Source organism: Dasypus novemcinctus, chromosome 3 (assembly GCF_030445035.2).
Source record: "Dasypus novemcinctus isolate mDasNov1 chromosome 3, mDasNov1.1.hap2, whole genome shotgun sequence".
NCBI classification, from domain to species: Eukaryota; Metazoa; Chordata; class Mammalia; order Cingulata; family Dasypodidae; genus Dasypus; species Dasypus novemcinctus.
In genome coordinates this window covers 182,395,031-182,412,339 of record NC_080675.1, presented here as the reverse complement: position 1 = coordinate 182,412,339, position 17,309 = coordinate 182,395,031, and the positions used below count along the sequence as shown (strand labels likewise).

The 17,309-nt window shown below is 40.1% G+C and overlaps 1 long non-coding RNA gene across 3 annotated transcripts in view; it reads left to right on the top strand.

Moving 5' to 3' along the window:
• LOC111766307 (uncharacterized) overlaps nucleotides 1-14,609 on the top strand; it is a 34,285-nt gene extending 19,676 nt beyond the window's left edge. For all 3 annotated transcript variants that reach the window (XR_002798392.3, XR_009185274.2, XR_002798389.3), the window contains one exon: nucleotides 12,018-14,609. This is a non-coding gene — a long non-coding RNA (uncharacterized lncRNA). The remainder of the gene's footprint in view (nucleotides 1-12,017) is intronic.
• The last annotated feature ends 2,700 nt before the right edge of the window (nucleotides 14,610-17,309 follow it).

The following is a 17,309-nucleotide window of genomic DNA, read 5'->3' as shown; positions in this document are numbered from 1 at the left end:
TTGGTACATCCATATAATAGGCTACTATTCAGCAGTAAAAAAAAAAAAAAGAGCATTTTATTAATAATTGTAACATCTGTGTCACTTCTGGTGAGTTTTGAGTGATTAATTTGTCTTCTCATGATCGGTCATGCTTTCATTTTCTTTGCATACTTAGTCACTTTTTATTGGATCCCAGACATTGCAGGTTTTACCCTCCTCAGTGCTGAATATTTTTGTATCCCTATAAAATATTCTTGAGCTTTCTTCTGGGATATTACTGGGAAGCAGTTTGATCCCTCTATACCTTTCTATTAATATTAGTAGGTCAGGTACAGAGCTGTGTTTAAATTATGGCCAGTTATTCTCCACTCCTGAGGCAAGATTCTTCTATGACCTCTCTTCAGTAACCTGTTAATCTTGAAATTTATCAGTATGGCTGGTGGGAACAGGTGCTAGTCCCAACCCTGTGTAAATCTGAATGGTTACCCCTGCTACCTTTCAGGTGTCTTATTTCCCGGCCTCAGGTATTTCTTCACTCACATACACTGGAGGATTCTGTGTATCTCTGGAGTGCTCATACTGGAAAGTCTCTCTTCTCTAGTACTCTAGTCTAGGAAATTGCATCACTTTCTGCTCCATCTCCTTAACTCAGAGTCCACAGAGATCCTTTCCACATTATGGTCTGGAAACTCTCCGTGTTGTAAACTGGGGCAATTGTAGGGCTTATTCACTCTGCAGTTATTTGGTGCTCACAGTACCCTTAGCTGTAAGCTTCTAGGTGGTGACAGTGAAGTGAATAAGGAACCGTGCAGGTAAAACCCACAGAGAAATATGTTAGTGAATCGGCACTGGTAAAACTAATGGAAGGTCAGAGTTTGTAATGTCTGTAGGAGTCTCAGTGGGGGGGACCTGCTTCATGTCAATCAATCAAGAGATTTAAGATGGGTCTAAAAGGAAGGATGGCAACTCTTCCAATTAAATGATTAAAAACCTACCTGATAGCTTTATTTTATACTTACTGAAATTGAGTCTTTTTAGAATAACCTACATTGTATTTATAAGATATGCAAAGCACAATTGAAATTAATTTGTAAATGGATTTCAAAAATCCCTTGGTATTTTGAAATCTGAATGATCTGGATCATATTTTGATCCTCACTATCTGTGCCATGAAGGGTGATTGTGATGCAACTTTCCTCAAGGTGAGTTTCACTGATCTTGTTGACACCCATCCACCGTGTCGGGAAAGGGCCAGCAAGACGGGAAGTCAGCGTGAAGCAGTGAGGACCAACACAGCATGGTTTCACTTGTAGCAAATTCGTAGAGTAAAAAAGACTACAGGTTGCCAGGGAACGGAGGGGGAAGGAAGGATTGTTGCTTGGGAAGTATTGAGTGTGTATACATTTTGGAAATTAAACCAACCAACCAAAAAGCTGCAGGACTGCAGGACCACAGAAGAATGTGTTCCGTGTATACGAATTTTGATTTATCGGTCTTGTTCCTTGAAACGTTACCCAGCGCACATGAGGTCTGCCTGTCAGGGAGACAGAACAAACTGAGACTGGCCGCAGGCCCCTGGCCACTGCGGAGGTCCAAGGACATTGCCAAGAGGGGAACTGCGCCCGGGAAGCGAGGGTGGGATGGGGCAGCGGGCGCCCAGGCTCGCGGCGGGGCAGACTGGGGCCCTTTCTGCTGTCCCTCAGCCTCCCACCCCACCCCACCCCACCCCGAGGGCGGGTTCCCGCACCCCGCCGCCCTTCCCGCCACAGTCATTTTGTAGGTGGAGAAGGGCCGCCAGCCCCCGACGACGCGGCGCGGCCAGCTCACAGCGCCCCCTGGCGTCCACGGCGGAGGCCACGAGCGCCCGACGGGAGGGGCGGGCTGCCCGGCTGCCGCGGCTGCGCAGTTCAGGGCCCGAGGCGGGGCGGGCAGGGACTGGGTAGAGGCAGGCGGGGGAGGGCGGGGCTGGCGGGGAAGGGGCGGGGCTGGGGGCGGAGGCGGGCAGTGAAGGAACGGGATTGGCGGGCACGGGGCGGGGCTGGCTGTAGGGGGCGGGCCCCCGGCAGGAACTTCCTTTTCGCGCGCACGTGCGCGTTTTAAGGCTCCTGGACTTCCCGCCGCGAACCTGAAGAGTGTCTCAGCGCAGGGCGTGTTCCTGCTGCTTTGCCTTAATCAGGGGCGCCGTGGTCCATAGTGATGAGCGATAGATTTCTAGCCAAATCTAAGATTGGTGGATTATTACTACCTGTGGTGTCCCTTTTTTAATACAATATATTACGTTAGCACGTGGTCTTGTTTCCTTTCATCCCTCCCTCCCTCCTGTCCTCTTCCTAACACAGGTACCTCTTAAAGTTTTTGGATTTTAAGTCTTTATAATGTTGCGATGTAATTTTAATTTTTGTGGCTTCAACCGTTTAGTATTTGACTTCCAAAATAAAAATTTCAGTAATCTATAGAAAGTACTCCCTAAGCTTTTGAGCACACAGAAAATATTTTCAAAAGCACATTGAAATTTTTCATACGTGGGTACTTCCTGTTGGTTTTGGTGAATAATGTATGCCCAAGTGTATAATATCCTTCTGACTCTCCTGTTATAGCAACAACTTTTATTTTTCAAATACACCCCTTTATAATTTGTGGGGGTTTGTGTTTTCTTTGCAAGGAATTAAACTTCCCCTTCTCCATTATTAGACTGTTTTATTTATATATATATATAATCTAGCATTGCATGCTGACGTTTCTAAAACATGCTGTTTATTGCTGAAATCTTTATTTTATAGAAAGCTGAAATACTCAAGGAAAGTAAATAGTTATTCCAATACATTATATTTTACTATATAATTTGATTTAAAAAATCATTTTCCTTGATCTTTAATTTTTAAAATTGATAGGAACAACAGCAACTCTGATAGCCTCCTCTATAGATATATGGATATGCATATTTAAAAGTTTTAAAATAAGACATCACGATGTCGCTTTTCAATGAAATAAGGATTTTTTTTTCATTTTCTTTTTCTTTATTTTTTTCAGTTTTTTTTTAAATTGTAGTTTTTGAAAATATATAGATCACAAAAAAAATTACATTAAAAAATGTAAGAGGTTCCCACATACCCTGCACCCCACCCCACTCCTCCCACATCAACACCCTCCTTCATCACTGTGGCACATTTGTTGCATTTGGTGAATACATTTTGGAGCACTGCTGCACCGCATGGATTATAGTTTACATTGTAGTTTACACTCTATCCCAGTACATTCAGTGGGTTATGGCGGGATATGTAATGTGCTGCATCTGTCCCTCTGATATCATTTAGGACAACTCCACGTCCTGAAAATGGCCCCATATCACACCTCCTCTTCCCTCTCCCTGCTCTCAGCAACTACCGTGGCCACTTTGTTCTTGCATAACCACAATACCTGGTCTAGCAACAACTGGGAAAAACACCTTCCCTAGGATCACTTGCTTTTCGTTCCATATCCAGATTTCTCCTACTTTTCCCAAAGGGTGTTACGGCTGATTTTTGTTCCCAGCCAGGCTGCGAATCAGGACCCGGCATTGCTGGTGTCGCTACTGTTTTTAAGTCTTTGTGACTCTTAGGCGAGCTCCTTTAACACCAGACCCCGTTTAATTTTTTAGAAATTCCCTAGGAGGTGTATTCTACGCACTGATCCCTAGTGTCTGGAGCCTCCAGACGCTCCCACCTGATGGCAGCAGCGGCGCTGAGCCGGACGTGTGGCGTATAGGTCCCTCCTGCGCAGGCTCAGACGGCCCTGGGGTCCTTGGGCCCCTCCCTCATGGCCACGCCCACCGGGGCGGGGCCTCACCAGGCGTTGCCCTGCGGAGGGACCCTTTGCTGGATTTGAAGGAGTAAGACGCGTGGTTGTTACATTTGTTCGGCTCTCCGGGGTCTTTTAAGGAAACAAAGTTCTTTTGTATAAAAATAAGCTTTTTCAATAATCATACTAATTGCTGACACATTACCACTTTGGGCTTTCCCTTGTAATTCTTGTTCTTTTTGTTTTGGCGTCTAAAGTTCTTTAATATTTGTATAAATAACCATTTTTTTTTCAGCCACAAAAACATCACTACAACAAATTCGTATATTTGGGTTCTGTATTAATGCCTTTCATTCTTGCTTTTTTGTACGTCCAAACGCATTCATAATAAGTTTTCAAAGAATTTCCTCAATCTTCTCAAGCATCACTCTTTACTAAATTGAGTGGGAATAGGAGTTTTAAGAAAGACAGATGTTATGCATTCCCTGCTTTAGTATTTTGAGAAATTTCCCTGAAATATCTCTGGTGGGTAAGAGGAGGGACATGGACTTTTCTAGGAGATACAAGGCAAAATATGTTCAGGGTCTCTGTGCATTTATATTGAATAGTGCTGTGAATGTTTCCATTACACTCTTTACTTTGTTATAATTGTGAAAAGTTCACAAAGGCATTCATTTGTGCAGAAAGAATACCAAGTTTTCACTGGGAATGCAGAACTCACCCTCTTTGATGCTGTACAAGAATAAATCTCATCATATTGTTTACTTTCCTCCTTACTTAACAGTTGTGGACATAGGCTGGAGTCCATGATTCCTTCCACTTCATCAATTTAAATGTCTGCATGATGTTCCTTTTACAGAAGGCCCATAATAGAAATATGCAGCCTTTACTTACTTTTTGATAAAATGTAAAAATTGTTTTCGACTTGATATACATCTGCTCCATGCCATGCATATTTTTGTAATAGCTTTGTAGAAATGGAATTACTTGATCAAAATAATGCACCATTGCAATGGTGATAGAAAATAACAAATTACTCTTCAAGAAAGCTTGGATTGTTTCACATTATAATAATCGTGTATTTATTGCTTTTTATCAATTAGCATAATATTAAAATATTTTAATGCACATGGCTTTTTAAATTTATCATTTTCTTTGACCAAGTCAATAATTTATCCACAGTACTCTTACTTAGCTGATTCACTGATGTCCTTCATTTTAGGTTGACTCTTTCACATCTCTCTGATAGTTTGTGAATGTACTGATGAGTGTTCTGCCTAGTAAAGAAGGGATTTCTCAACCTAGGCTGAAACAGTAATTTCCTCACCTGCAGAGGGCAAAAACAGTTGAAGCCTCCAACAAGAAGAATAAGATTTATTTAGTTCCTGCAATATAGAGGACAGTAATGCTTTACCACAATTCTCCTTATATTTATTTTTATTTGTTTATCTCCCCTTCCCCCCCCCCCCCCCCCAGTGTCTGCTCTGTGTCCATTTGCTTTGTGCTCTTCTGTGTCCACTTGCACCCTCGGTGGCACCCAGGAAACTGCTTCTCTTTTTTGCTGCGTCATCTTGCTGCATCTGCTCTCCATGTGTGCAGCACCACTCCTGGGTGGGCTGCACTATTTTTGTGCGGGGCAGCTCTCCTTGCAGGGCACACTCCTTGCGCGTGGGGCACCCCTGCGTGGCACAGCACTCCATGCGCACGGCAGCTCTGCGCTTGGGCCAGCTCACCACACGGGTCAGGAGGCCCTGGGTACTGAACCCTGGACCTCCCATGTGGTAGGCGGACGCTCTATCAGTTGAGCCACATCTGCTTCCCCCACAATTCTCCTTGAGGAAGGATGATTCATGGATCTGACTCAAGTTCCCAAAAGGATGCACAGATTAAGGGGTGGGATTAGGAAAGGAATACAAGACTTTCTCTTCAAAGCCCCAAGACATTAGGCTAGAATAACCCTAATGAAACAGCCAAGAAGCAGACCTTATATTCAGGAGGGTATTGGAACTGTTATGTACAATCAATATTGGAGCTTGCCCAAGTGCATTCTCTTAGTGAGAATGGTGCAGTCACCAAGTCTCAGGTGGAGGGTCCTCTGCATATCCAAAACTCAGCAGAGTTAGGATTTGCAAGGTAGGGTTGAGATTAACCTGAATTTGCCCAGTGGAAATTTTCCCTGTATGCTAGAGACTGCCCAAATTTATGGTCATATAAAGTGTTTATCTTGTAAATATTTAAGACTTGGGTTATGAAAAAGATGCATGTAAACTTCTTAGCTTCACTAATCTAATCTGTACAGAGTTGCTTTGCTATCTTAAGCTATCAGCAGGAAGAGGGAGCAATCCACAGGGATATTTCCTTTGGTATGTGGATGAGGTAAATCTGGAGCGCCCAATGACTAATTTCTTCTTCACATAGATCCCTGGGACTTGGAAGCCCAGAAAAGTACCTCCCCACAATAGAATTCTTTCAGGAGGAACACATTCTCTCCCCTGGGTGAGGTCTCTGAGAATTAACAGCATAGGTCTGTCAAGCGAGTAATAAAATCCTCAATCTAAAGAGCCAAAAGGTATTTGGGGAACGGACATGTGTTTTAGATTCGTGAGATACGAACAAAAGGGGAGGAGCAACAACACTTGGTGGGTGTTCATACTCCAAAGTAGTCGATTGGAATTTGCTTTTCCAGGCGTGGCAGCAGTCAGGGATTCTCAGGGCCAACACTGAGTATGCAGGATTTCAAGACCAGATCTCAGTGAGCAAATTACCCCTCTTCTTCACTCTCCCATTGTGTCAGAACCTAACACTATTAACCTTAGTTCTAGTGCATCTAAAGACCAACCCTATATTTCATATGTAATATATATGACGTGTTATTTTTGTACTGAAGCATAGAGATAAGTAGATTCTCAATTTATTCCTTTATAGCAGACTAGACATTTTCTGAGAATAACAATAGATGATAGGGCCTTACAGTTTACTCCTTTTTTTTTTTTTTTTTTTGGTTATAACTGAATTCTGCTCTTAGAGAGAGAAAACTCCTTAAATTGTTTTATAATATAGTCAGTTTATCAGGCACGCGTAACAATAAGTCATAGGAGAGGCATGTTAAGATGCATGCAGTGGCTCAGCATACACCTACACCTCATTTTCCCCATCCCTAAGGGATAGCCCTTCATCCTGCGCTTTTTTTTTATTTTTTTTATTTTTTTGCTGTGTCACATACAGTCCTGTCGTTTCACAGTCAGGGTTAAGATGAAAGGCTGAAAGGTCCGTGTCAACTGGCTTCTTTTTCTTTTGAATTTTTCCTGTAGTTCATGATGGGTATTCTGTTGGAATAACCTGGCACGTGGCAATTCTGTCCACCTGGGAGTCCTCTAGCCACTCTCCCCTTACTACCCTGGACCTGGAGGAGGGCTTGGTAAGTGCCCTGAGATAGACCTCGAGTGAGCCAGTGTGCTGTGCCTGCCACACTGCCCGCTTCACATCTGGGGAATGTTCCAGGCTACTCCAGGCAGAAGGCACTGCCACATCCCAAGTGCTGCTTCCAGCTTTACACGCACACAATGTGGCCGTTGGTAAGAAGCGGGTACCAGAAGCATGGGCGTGTACTCTGGGGGCTTCCTGGTACCACCGCTGATGGGACCTGAGTGCTGGCCAGTTATTTAATACCCGATTTCAGAATATGTTCCATGGACGTAATAACAAGGACCACTTCACAGGGATCTGTAGAAGGAAATGTATTATTGGCAGTAGTTAGTGCATACCATGCTCAATATATACCTGTTCTTGTTATTTTCTGAGTGGAAATTTCTCTTAAGCTGTTGAGCAGCCAGGCAGGAAGAAAACACATGCACAGAAAAGATAATGTGTCTTGTTTACCCATCTTCATTCCAGCTGGTTAAACCTTCCCACTTGATTCTGGATTAGACTCAGGAGGGGAATTCCAGTACTCACCTGGACAGGGGTGCACGGGGAATTGGGCACCTGGTGGGTTGTGAGTGCCCACGTAGAAAGCTCACTTCCATGAAGAGTGGTTCGTGAAGGTCCCTCCAAGGCTCCTGACCGCACAAAGTCCCCGTTTCCTCCTTCAGGAGGATGTTCAAAAGGAGGGCTCACATCGCGCTTGCGTTTCCCAGTAAGAACGCTGGTAGGGTTTAATGTGTAGGGTTTAATGTAAGTATAAACATGAACCACACTTAAACCTAAAAGTACAGTGTCAGGCCACGCAGAGCTGTTTTAAGATCAGAAATCTGGAGCACTTGTCCAAGGCCACACAGAAAACAGCAAAACTGGGAAATGTGCCAAGGCAGCCCAACTCCACAAATCTTTTTTCATCATGAAAATTTCCTGCCAACAACAAATGCTTAAAAGAAATCTGATGATTTAAATGTTCTCTCTCTGCCTCCCTTACTCTAACGCTTTTAGTTTCATTCCCCTGTCCATCAGCAGTAGTTTTTCAACCACCACACTGAAAAACCACCTTGGTATACCCCCTTTGGTCCTAGCTATCCATGGCCTTACAAGGCTCAAATAACCTCTGCCCAGGGGTATCCTTAACCTTTGGCCCAGAAGAGCTAGATATCAGAGAACTTATCATATGATATCTACAGAAATGCCACGATTCTAAAAGTAAAATAAGAGATCCAAGGCCCCCGAACAGCAACAAAAACAAAAACATATTTGGTAGTAGCATCACAGGTAATAATTCCAGCCAAGATGTTATAATTTATTCTTAAATCAGATACTGAGATTCCAGGTTCAGGTCAACTTGGAGGAGCAAGCTGACAGATGAAAAAAAGACACAGATATAAAACAGAACAAAATTAAAAGATAATGAAAACATCCATGTCCAATGGGGTTGGTGCCTAATGCTTGGCTTTTTACTTTGCATTAGTCAGCCAAAGGGGTGCTGGTGCAAAATACTAGAACTTGTTGGCTTTTATAAAGGGTATTTATTTGGGGTAGAAGCTTACAGTTACAAGGCCCTAAAGAGTCCAACCCAAGGTACCATAAGAGGTACTTCCTTACCCAAAGTCTTGCCACGTGTTGAAGCAAGATGGTGGGCGATGTCTGCCTCTTAAGGCTCCGTGGCCTCAGCTTCTTCCAATCTCAGCTGTTGGCTGGCACAGGGCTCAGCTGTCTTCCTCGGGGGCTGGTTTCTTTCCGGGCTCAGCTGCTCTGGTCTCTTTTCAAGGTCAGCTGTAAACCATCAGGCAAATTGCTCAGCTCTCTCTAGGGCCCCAGGATCAAGTTCTCTCCTCTGTGTCTACCTCTCTGTTCTTGGTTAAGGGTCTCTTTATACAGCCCACCAAAGGGGCGAGGAATCAACTCTCTGTTGCCCTAATGACACAGTAATATCAAAACCCTAAGCTTAACATAATTTAATCAAAGACATCTCAGCTGAATCTAATACAATCAAAGGGTATCATGCCCAGAGGAACAGACCAGTTTACAAGCATAATCAATATCTCTTTTTGAAATTCATAAATAATATCAAACTGCCACACTCCACTATGGTGTGAAGTTATTGCAGAGATGTTTCTTGATAGCTAATGACCAAATATATTGCCAACAGTAGATGCCAGTTTGGACTGTGCACATCATATTTGAGTACTGTAGTTGTGGTACTGGAAAAAAATTAGGATGTAAGCTCTTTGGAGGCAGAATTTTAATTGACCTTTCACTTTTATATATACTCATAGCCTATGACATTTCCTATGACCTTAATATACCTAGATGTTGAATTAATACATAAAAGATATACACTGGATTGTGAATAAAGAATGACATTTACAGCTCTGAAAGAAAATCTAATCTTACTAACTTAATTTTAAATTTCATCTAGTTCACCACGTTTAGAGGGTGGAATCAGTCATTTGTATTTAATACATGAATTAAAATTTCTTTCAGTTTTTCTGTAACAATTAAAAGTAATATCTATAAGTGTGCTGTTTTACTTCCTACTTTAAGTTCTCCTGAAGAACACTACATTTTTGTTGGGGGAGATATAAGTCCTTTATCAGATAAGTGTTTCCCAAACATTTTCTCCAAGATTGGCTTGTTGTTTCATTCTTTTCATAGGGTGTCTTCCAGAGCAGGAGTTTCAGTTTTAATTAAGTCCAAATTATCATTTTGTTTCTTCCATGGATTGTACCTTTGTTGTTGTATTTTTGTTTCTCAAAAGGCATTGCCAAAACCAAGGTCACCTAGATTTTCTTACATGTTATCTTCTACAAATCAAATAGTTTTGAGTTTTACGTTTTTGGTATGTGATCCATTTTGAGTTAATTTTTCTGAAGGTATAAAATCTGTATCTAGATTTATTAAATTATTCCATTTGGATGTCTCGTGGTTCCAACACAATTTGTTCGGAAGACTATACTTTCCCCACTGAATTGCCTTTGTTTCTTTGTCAAATATCCGTTGACTCGACTTGTGTGAGTTCATTTCTAGAGGTTTTATTCAGTTCCATTGTTCCATTTTGTCTATTCTTCCACCATCACTACACTGTCTTGATCACGTAGTGTTATAGTAAGTATTGAAGGCAGTTAGTGTCAGCCCCCTGGCTTTTTTCTTTATCACTATTGTGTTAGCTATTCTGGGCCTTTTGCCCTTTATATAAAGACGTGTCTGACAGGGGACTCAAACCCAAAATATACAAAGAATTTCCAAACCTTACCAACACGAAAACAACCAACCTGATCACAAAATGAACCAAAGACCCTAACAGACGTCACTAAAGAAGATATAGAAATGACAAATAAGCATATGAAGGGATTCTTTACATTTTATTAGAGAATAGTAAATTAAAACAAAAAATGAGATACCACTATACACTTATGAGAATGGCTAAATTCCAAAACAGTGGCAATACCAAATATGGATGAGGATGTGAAGCAATAGGAATTCTTTTTCTCTTTTTTATTTTTTATTTTTTGGAGGTACCAGGGATTGAACCCAGGACCTTGTACGTGGGAAGCAGGTGCTCAACCTACATCTGCTCCCCAGGAATTCCTGTTCATTGCTAATGGTAATGAAAAATGGTACAGCAACTTTGGCAGACAGCCTTGTTATCACAAAGCTAAGCATTGGTTTACCATAGGATGCTAGGTATTTAACCAAATGAGTTCAAAATCTCTATCCACTCAAGAGCCTTAACATGAATAATTAGAGTAACTTTATTCATAACTGCCCAAACTTGGAATCAATCATGATTCCTTTCAGTAGGTGAATAAACTGGCACATCTATAAAATGGGATATTAGTCAACAATATAAAGAAATGAGCTATTAAGCTACAAAAATACATGGAGGGACCTTAAATGCATATTTTTAAGTAAAAGAAGCAAGTTTGAAAAAGCTACATACTCTATGATTCCAATGAGATGACATTCCAGCAATGGAAGTACTATAGAAATAGTAGAAATAGCAACGGTTGCCAGTGATTCAGGGGGAGAAGGATAAATAGCTGGAACATAGAGTAATTTAGGGCAGGGAAACTGTTCTGTATGATACAGTAGTGATACACACATGGCCTTATGCCTTTTTCAAAACCAATAAAACAGTGAAATATAAAGAGTAAGCCCTAATGTAAACAATGGACTCTGGTTAATAATAATGTGTCAGTGATAGTTCATCAAGTGTGATGAATGTCCCGCACCAATGCAAGATGTTAATAAAAGGAAATATTGGGGTAAGAGAGAGATGTATGAAAATTCACTGTACTTTCCGAACAATTTTTCTGTAAGCCTGTGTTCTAAAAAAATAAAGTCTATTAAAATAGAATAACTGTTTTCAGTAGTGTGCATTGCCATATTTCTCCCAAGCAGATAATAAGCATTTTAAATTTTTCCATTTTTTTGTAGAACTGGAGCTTATTGTAAATGTTTTTAAATATTTAACATTTATCCTTGTTGCTGCTGTTTCTGGGCTTTCTGTGGCAGAATTGCCCTTGACTAGGAGTTGTTTATACAGGAGGGTACCTGATGTGTTTAGAAATTCCAAAGATCCAAGTCACAACCAATCAGAGCTGTCTATTGTTTCTTCCATACAAATGTGTGTCATGTCTGTAATGGATGTTTACATATTTTCCATCTATTTGCTAATCATAGTCTCTATTGAAATGCAGAGGAGCAAATGGAAGAAAAATCATAGCTCAAGATGGGCAATTAATGTTACATAATTTTGGGAGAGGGGAAAGCTGAACCTAAACTCACTGTTGTTGTTTTTTGTTTGTTGGGTTGTTTTCTTTTTTTTTTAGGTACAGGGCCTGAAATTGAACCTGGGATCTCGGACCTCATATGCAGGAAGCAGGCACTCAACCACTGAGCCACATTCCCTCCCCTGAGTTGGTGTTTTGTTTGCTTGTTGGTATTGTTGTTGTTTGCTTTGGAAGCACCAGGAACAGAACCTGAGACCTCCCATGTGGGAAGCTGATGCTCAGCTGCTTGAGCCACATCTGCTCCCCTCAGTGTATTTTTAAAATCCAAGATAGGGTATCTAAAAGCAATTTGAGGGGGCAAGGGGATCGGTTGCTACCGTACAACAATAACTAAATTGATTCTTTGAGAGTGAAGGCATATTTCAAGAGAAAGAAAGGAAATATCACCCAGAAGGGAGGATGTCCAAGTACAATGAGGCAATAAGTATTACTTGTTCATAGAAAAGCGAATGTATGTTTGGGCAAGAAAAATGCTGAACTTGTAGGCAGGTCTGCTGTCATTTTACCTCAATGCAAGGGGAGTAAACTGAATACTGTGGAAAAGTGCTAATCACTTTTTATTTGAAATGGGGAAGAAACAAAGTAAAGGAAAATAATGCAGTAACCCATTGCTTTTTAAATTCAGGTTTCTAACAGTGAAATTCATCCTTTGCCATGAGATTTGATGAGTTTCAACAAATGTATACAGTTTTGCAGCCACCAGCATAATCAATGTATACAACATTGTCATCACAACAAAAAGTTCTGTAGACCTCTTTGTAGTTGAATATTAACCCCCAAACACACACGCAATCAATGTTCGCAATTATTTATCAGATCTATCTCTGTAGTTTACATTTTCAGTATTGTAAATGCAATCATACTGATTGAAATATTTTCTGATTTTTCTCTCTTGGAATAATGCTTTTGAGACTAAGTCATGATGTTGCATGTACCACTATTTCATTCCTTTTTTAATGCTGAGCAGTATTCTATTTAAGGGATGCATCACAATTTCTCCACCTTTTTACAACTTGAAGAATATTTTTCCCCCAGGTTTAGGTTAGTATCCATAAAAGATGCTATACAAATTCACATAGAGTTTATTGTGTAGACATATATTTTAATTTCTCCTGAGTAAATTCCCAAAAGTGGGATTGGCAGATGGTACAATTAATTTTACAAGAAAATGTCAGGAGGCAGACTTGGCCCAGCGGTTAGGGCGTCTGTCTACCACATGGGAGGTCCGCGGTTCAAACCCCAGGCCTCCTTGACCCGTGTGGAGCTGGCCCATGTGCAGTGCTGATGCGCGCAAGGAGTGCCGCGCCACGCAGGGGTGTCCCCCACGCAGGGGTGTCCCCCACGTAGGGGAGCCCACGTGCAAGGAGTGCGCCCCATAAGTAGAGCCGCCCAGCATGAAAGAAAGTGCAGCCTGCCCAGGAATTATGCCGCCCACACGGAGAGCTGATACAACAAGATGACACAGCAAAAAGAAACACAGATTCCCATGCCACTGACAACAACAGAAGCAGACAAAGAAGACGCAGCAAATGGACACAGAACAGACAACTGGGGTGGGGGAAAGGGGAGAGAAATAAATAAATATATATATTTTTAAAAGGCAATTTATAAAAAAAAAAGAAAGAAAGAAAGAAAATGTCAAACTGTTTTCCAAAGTGGGTACACCATTTTGCATTCCTGGAAGCAATATATGGGATAGATCCAGTTGTTCTGCATCTTTGCCAGCATTTGATATTGTCAGTATTTTTCTTCAAAATCAAATTACTCCAATTGATGTGTGATCATATCTCATTGCAATACTAATCCACATCTTCAGATTGCAATGGTATTGAGTATATTTTATGGGTTTGTTTGCCATCCATAGCTTTTCTTTGGTTGTGTAACTGTTTTTCCCACCTTAAAAACTGTGTTGGTTGTTATATTATTATTAAATTACAATGTATATATAATCTATCCCTATCTACCTATCTACACATTCTTTTGTAAAAAAAAATTTATTTGTGCATCCCCTCTTTGTTTTTTGTGCTGTCAGCTCTTCTTCTTTTTAAGAGGCACAGGGAACTGAACTTGGGGTCTCCCATGTGGAAGAGCAGTGCCTAATCACTTGAGCCACCTCCACTCCCTTCTGTACTTCTCATTCTTTCCTGCCTGTCTCTTAGTTGCATCATCTCAACTGTGTCATTTTGTTGCATCATCTCACTGTGCCAGCCCATTGTGTCAGATCACTGTCTCTTGTCTTCTTTAGGAGGCACCAGGAATTGAACCCAGGACCACCCATGTGGCAGGCAGTAGTCCAGCTGCTTGAGCCACATCCACTTTCCTCTATTCCTTTTTGATATAAGATCTGTATGACTGAAAATATTTTCTCTGAATATAATTCTGTTGTCATTTCTTTAACAGTATCCTTCAAAGAGCAGAATCTTTTAAATTTACAATAAGTTGACTTTTTCTTTCATAATTTATAATATTTGTTTCCTATCCCTGAAATCTTTGCTTAACCCAAGGTGCCAAGACTCTGTGCTGTTTTCTTCTAGAAGTTTTATTTTTTAAGATTTCACATTTATATCTCTGATGAATTTTGAGTTATATTTGGTATATGATGCAAAATAAACATGTAGGATTTTGTTTTGATTTGTTTTGTTCTTGCTGTATGGATGTCCAATTGGTGTAGAACCGTTTGTTGAAAATACTATTCTTTCTTCATTGAATTTCCTTGGCAACTTATTTTTAAAAATCTACTAGCCAGAAATGTTCAGTTCTATTTTTAGATTCTATATGGTTCCATTTATCTGAGCATCTATCCTTACACCAAACCTGAGTATCTTGATTAATGTTGCTTTATATTAAGCCTTGAAATAAGCTAGCATGTCTTCCAACATTATTCTTTTTTAAATATTCATTTGGCTATTCTAAATTCTTTATTTCCCCACATAAATTTTAGGATTCACTTGTCAATTTCTACAAATATACCCAACAGGATTTTGATTTGGAATTGTGGTGAGTGCATAGTTAAATTGGGGAGAAATCACATCTTCATACTGAGCCAGCAATCTGTGAAAATCGTGTATCTCTAAATTTTATTTAAAACTTCTTCGGGAGCATATGTAACTTAAGTGGTTAAGCAAAACATCTAATTTATCTCATCAGTGTTTTATACTTCTGAGTGTACAAATATTGTACATCTTTTCCAGATTTATCCTTACGTTTATAATATGCTATTGTGAAATATTTTTAAATTTTAATATCCAATTATTGTTAGTATATAGGAAGACTTGATTTGGATTTACTAATTTTTGCAGACTAAATGGAAAACATGTGCATGTACTCTGCTCTGTGTGGGATTAGCAAATGAATGGCAAAGGTCCTCCTTTAATTGAGATATCAGTTGATTTAAGGATTCAAATAAATGAACAAGCAATTAAAATCAATTATTGATGCTGTGGTAGAATAATATCCATTATTCTGTGGAAATTTAGAGGATGTTTGGGCATGTCACCTAAATTTAAATAGTCACTTAAGGAAGCAACTTATGATGGGGTAACTGAAAATTAAGTGGCAGGAAGTCATGCAAATTAGACTTGGGGAAGACAAAAGAAGGATTGGTATTCTGGTAGGGATTACAGCTGAATAGTAGTTAAAATATTTGGGGCACCAAAAAGAGAATGGCTATTGCAGTACACTTGAAGAAAACTGGGTATATAAGCATGGGCTAGATTTTGAAGGAATTTTATTCCTTATCAATGAAAAACTTTATATAAAGATTTTCTCTATTGTATTCATCTGCTACATATAGGGTCTGCTTACTAAGAATACAGCTCATCTAACTCTAATAAATGGTGGGTCTTTTAAAGTTGAAAAGAAAACAGTGTTTAGGAAGCAAATGAAAAGTATGAAAGATGAAAGATTAGTGACAGACTAAAATCCAGGGAAAATAGCCAGAGAAAATTTAGCATTTTCAGGAAACAAACTTCACTTTATTCACTAAGATCTCGCCATGAAAGATGCCAAGTCAGGGCACGAACACTTCTCCAGGAGGCAACTCAGGTATGGCAAGCTGCTTTCATGACTTAAAATCCCTTTATATTTCAGAAGTGCATGCTACATTCTATTTTTGGGATTCAGGGGCCATTGGATTCACAGCTCCATCTAGCATGAACAAAATGGGAGACCAAAGTAAACTGAATAAAAAGCCCAAAAACTTTGAGATCACTGAGCTGTCATCGGGAAGGAGAACTATCAGAATTGGAGAAGATGGAGTCCAGGACTAGAAATGACTGTGCCATTTGAGCAATAATCTTTTATTTATAAAGGTATTTATTTAAACCTGAAACTTCATGTATAGTTGCTGAGAGATGTTAAAAAAAAACATTCAGAATTATTACTTTGCAAAAAAAAATTTTGATTGGCAACTGTGTGGCATATATTTGCTACATGTGGTAGATGGACTGGTGAAGACAGTGTTCCTGGAACATTTGATCAATGGAGTATGGATTCAGACAAATGAATAGGCAATTAAATTCTGGAGAGAAATTCTGTGATTTATCCCATGAACTGGTGATTTCAGAGGATGTATAGTCACAGAACCTGGATTTAAGTTGCCAGAGGATCCCTGGAGGGAAGCAACTTATGACCACAGACATGAAAGGGTAAGTAGTATGAACTCAAGAAAAAGAGTTGGAATACAAAAATAGGATTTTTATTCCAGGTATGAAACAGGGTGTGAATATATGATAAAATTACACCAGGAGAGTGACAATTTCAGCCGAGTCAAGTTGGAAATACATGCTCAGGTTAGATTTTGATGGAACTTAATGGCATGCTAATTATTTGATATTATACTATTTTTTATTTATTAATTAGCTAGATTTGGCATCTTCCAAGTAGTAATACAGCTAGAGTAGCTGCAAATTGAGAATTTGGACTTCTTGTCTTAAAAGTTGGTAAAGCAAACCTTTGGCTTTAGGGAAAGAATCTGTGCAGGGCAAAGGCAGAGTATTTGGCAGAGAAAAATCCTAGAGTCCAAGGGAAGTGGTAACAAGAAATTATGGTTTTCAGTTTGCACTATTATCTTCATTCACCTAGATCTTTCTGTGCAGAATTCCAAATCAATAAATGAATATCCCTCCCTGGAAAAAGACAACTTAGCTACAGGCACAGGTTACATTAAAGCTTTTGATGTGGGCTATGGGTGGGAGGCTCTTTGTCTCTTTGGAGATAACCTTAACCTAAGCTGTCTGTGACTTGTGGGTGTGGGATGGTGAGAGGCTGCAGCCCTGCCCTTGGTAACCTGGCAATGACTCCAGTCCCAGGAAGCAGTTTATCAATACAAAC